Source organism: Lactuca sativa, chromosome 6, assembly GCF_002870075.4.
Source record: "Lactuca sativa cultivar Salinas chromosome 6, Lsat_Salinas_v11, whole genome shotgun sequence".
Classification (NCBI taxonomy): Eukaryota; Viridiplantae; Streptophyta; class Magnoliopsida; order Asterales; family Asteraceae; genus Lactuca; species Lactuca sativa.
In genome coordinates, this window is record NC_056628.2 from 65,449,755 (window position 1) to 65,454,239 (window position 4,485).

General features: G+C 37.7%; 1 non-coding gene across 1 annotated transcript; it reads right to left on the reverse strand.

Moving 5' to 3' along the window:
* Positions 1-566: 566 nt before the first annotated feature.
* Positions 567-673, reverse strand: LOC111897831 (small nucleolar RNA R71). Its single transcript, XR_002852395.1, has one exon. It is a non-coding gene; the product is annotated as a small nucleolar RNA R71 (small nucleolar RNA).
* Between the last annotated feature and the right edge of the window lie 3,812 nt (positions 674-4,485).

The window sequence follows — 4,485 nt, forward strand, 5'->3', positions numbered from 1 at the left end:
TTTCCATAAAAAGAAGGATAAAAAGATCGACCAATCAACAAACACTTTCGAGTACAACACATTTGAAAGCTTTGAAAGAAATCTGAACGCAAAGGGAATTGATTATGAGGTAGGAACTGAGAGTGAATCAGAAGAAGACATAAAGAGCTAATTTGAAGAGATGGCAGACATCACAAGAATTACTATGGGAGATTACAAGAAGCGGCTCTGTGAGGATAATGGACCAGGTATTGTATCGTTTGAGACTCCAGTTGAAAGAAGTCTTGAGCTCAAGGGTCATATTCTATCAATGCTCAAGGACATACCTTTTCCAGGAAAGAATATGAAGATGCAATCAAACACATCGATGAAGTTAAGGACATTACAAACTACTTCAATGTTTCGAACGTGCCACGAGATTCAGTGTTACCGAGGATGCTTCCAGTGATATTTACCAATGAAGCTAAACTTTGGTTGAAATCACTCACACCAGGATCCATTACTACTTGGGCTAATCTTCATGAAGCCTTCATTGAGCAATTCATCCCGCCTTCATTGAGCAATTCATCCCGCCTTCAAAGATCTCAAAGCAAAAGAAAAAGATTGCTGATTTTCAATAAGAAGTCAGCGAATCCTTATATGAAGCATGGGAGAGATACAAAGGGTTTCTTAGGAGTTGTCCTCAACATGATTTGAATACTCAACAAGAAGTATCCATTTTCTATGATAGGATTAATGTTACAATGAGACGACTTATTGACTCTCAAGGACCAATGACAAAGAAAGAATTGGCCACCATTAAAGAGTTAATTGAGGAATTTGCAAAACACTCACATGAATATCATAACCCACAATAAGATGTTACTAGAGGTAAAGGAGATGGACGGAATGAGAACATGGCTGCAATCATTGCTAAACTAAAGAATATGGATATACAAATGAAGAAATTGGATCAGTCTATAGATGTTATAAGAGTTGGATGTGACAATTGCCATGGGCCATATTTCAAGAAGGATTACGATTTGGATGAGCATGGGAATAAGAAAGTGCAAGCGTTTTACTATAGTGGTGACAAAGTTGATGAAGTTTGGAGAAATTCGAAAAAGGAGTGGCTTTCTTATCACGAGTATAAGAAGCAAAAGGAAGAGAAATATAGAGAAACCGGTTGAGGCTACTACCAAAAAGAACAACCACCACCCGAGAAGAAATTAGATTTTGAGTCAATACTAAATAGGTTTAAGGAAGCCTCTAATAAAAGACACAAGACTTGTTTCGGTCAAAAAATGAATGAACTAAGATCGACCAATGTGTATGAGAGGCTGTGATATTAAGAATAAAGCAAGTATGAAATGTAAATCAAAGTGACACAAGTTGTTTACAAGAAAATCCCTTGATCCTTGCTAGGATCTCATGCATAAAACCTTGGGAGGTGATAATGATCACCTATCTTGATAATTTTATTAGTTGAAATGATTGATTACAGACAACATGTAAAGAGTTTGAGTATAAATGTTGTTGTTCTGCTTAGTATTGTGTGTAGTGTGATAAATACAAGTGATTTATATAGTCTAAAGCTAAGAAGCAAGAACTCCGAAAATTCAGGGATCCTCCAAGATCAACTCATAGATGTTGCTTGACTTGGACATCCTGGTCTTTTGCATGGTTGTGACGGCTATTCGTCGAGAATAAGTCTTTGACTGATCATTTCTGCACATGTGAAAAAAACAAGAGAGAATATATAACCATTATCAATATTAGAAAAATAATAGTTAGGATCTTTAGGTTTGAGGATCCTTAGGTTTGAGGATCAGGTTCGAGGATCCTTATTGTAGTTCTGAGATCCTAGCCCTAACAATTGCCTCCAATTTATCCCTGAGAATGAGCAAATTAGTTCCAGATTTGTTGAAGGGATAAATTAAAATGAATAAATAAAAATAAATATAAGGGTAAAAAGATTAGACTTTTGAATTCAAAATCCCCAACGACTAGATTTCTACCCATTTAAGAGATATTTATGAGGCAGTCAAATCAAACGCCTTTCTCTTTAGACGAAGTTATAAATAGGAACGAATGGTAAGTTTTTCTTTACTCCTTCTCGGTTCCTCTTGATCATTATCGGCTAATTTCGAAGGTAAATCTCTCCTTCTCTCCTTTCATTAACTTCTTCATCACGGGCAAAAAGATTACCCTTTCCCACAAAAAAGTTCTTGGCCTTCCTGAAGATGATTTCATCGATCAAAAGTTCTTGTCTTATGACGAGACATGTTCTTTTGATGATGGAGACATCTAGTTTCTAAACTTTGGTTGAGCTTTTCCCTCCGACACTGTATTTAGTCCATACGACCCTTTGATCCAACCAAATTTCATTTCTTCTGCATGGGTGTGCTTTCCGGAGTACCCTTTCTCTCTAGGCCTGAAATTCCCTTTCTACAGTGTGACTTATGAATTCTTCAAGGTTACGAAGCTCCACAACATCCAAGTGATGCCTATTATTTGGAGGATTTTATATTGGGTCGGGCATCTGAATCAAAATCATGATCTTGACATGGGTTTGGTTGAACTTTCCCATGTATATGATCTTTCGACTTTTGCCAATTCTCGTTTCCTGTTCAAACTCAAAAACAAGTCTCCTCCTATGTTGAAAACAAAACACAATGATGGGACTTGGAAGGAGATATACTTCTTTGTCAGGCATGAATCCATTCCCGGCGGTGATCTTTTACCCAAAGAATGGGTTCAGAAGGGTAGGATTTCAAGATTATATTAAAAGATCTTGAAACTTACTTTCTTATTTTCTTTTCTTTGTTGCAGGTTTCAAGCTTGGAAAAGTTATCTCTGCTGCTGAGGACACGGAGGAGAAGATCATTAACTTCCTTGCTCTACCTAAGGCAGATAGATCCTTTAAGCTTCACCAATACAGACTCTAAGAGGGTTCCTCCAACATCGTCTCCATGGCTACATGTATAATTCTTCATCTCTTCTTCTGGTTGGTTTTATGATCTTCTATATTATGAGGATCCTTGTATTTATGTAGGCTCCAAGACCACTCGATCCAGTGCTTGTTTTGCTTTGGTAGATCTTGAAGATGATATGACCAGCGGCTTAATTACGATCAAGCAGGAAGAGGACTTTGCTCTCCCTCCTTCGAAAAAGACTCAGCTCGACCTGACCTTGAAGACTCCGGGATCTCGAAAGAGAAAGACCTCTGAAGCCACAGATCTAGGCTTTGAGAATCTCAACATGAAGGATTCTCTTGGGAAATTGGGTTCCTTTTCTTAGGTTGTAAGGTAATTTATATAGTTTGTTTTTTTACCTGTTCTTCCCCTTACCTTTGATGATGTTGAGCCTCCTTCAGGTATTTGCTCATGTCTCTCAGTTTTCGACCGATCTTAGGATCCCTGCCGAAAGAGTTGAACATGCTCTAAAGGAGCAAGAGAAGATCTGGAAGGCAACCAACGGGGATATTCTTCGGATGGTGGAGCTGCTGAGAAAACAGTAGGCTGAGAAGGAAGAGAAGCACATACATAAGGTCGAGGAGGTTAATGCTGATGCAAAGGCAAGTGCTGCAGTGGCTGTCTGGGAGGCTAAGATCAAGCTGGCGGATGATCTTGAGAACCTAGGATCTTGGAATGTAGTTGGATGACACGAGGAACTAGACAAAGAAACTGTCAAGCCTATCACCACTGCTGAAGATCCTACGTCAAAGCCTGTAGAGGAGAAGAAGAAGAAGGATGTGGCCGATGATGATCACGCTAAGGTCTAGGCCTGCATGAAATTAGTTTAAGTAGTTTCTTGTTTCATTAGTAATGTAAAACAATTAACTTTTTGACGGGTTGGTGCGCAACCCCTTTTTTGATTATCCTGCATGATTGTTGTGGTGCTAGGATCCTTAAACAATTAGGATCATGAAAAACTCGGTTCATGTAAATAATCCAAAGGTAAAACTCTTTTAGTAAGTAACTAAACACCTGAAATAAGTAACCTTTTAAAGTCAACTTAAAGATTGGAGGTTTGATAACCAAATAATATTTGTCTAGGATCCTGAAAAGTTCTGGATCCTCGGACTTTACTTAGAAATATCTTAAAGTTTTTCAAAGATAAGGATAGATAGAACCTGGTGGTCTTATGACTTGGGAAAAGTTTGAAGTTATAACTTCCCTATCTTCGTATGACCCTAATGTTATTTATGCGAAAGGATCTTTGGTTGGGAAGGACCCTTATCTGACTTTGTCTTAGCAAACTTTAGGAAATATTCCTTATTGAGATTATCTTCATTGTGAGGAAAATATCTGTGATGCTACAAATCTTATTTACTTTCTGGGGAGTATCTCATTTTCAGATAATATGTTAACGTTACAACTTTATAGCAAGTCCCTGGGGAAAAATCCCAGTTCATGGTAACATTTTAATTTTACAAACCTAAATGAAATACTAGGGGAAAATCCCAAACCGCATGATAACATGAAAATGTTATAAACTTTATGTATTTTCTAGGGAAGATCCCAA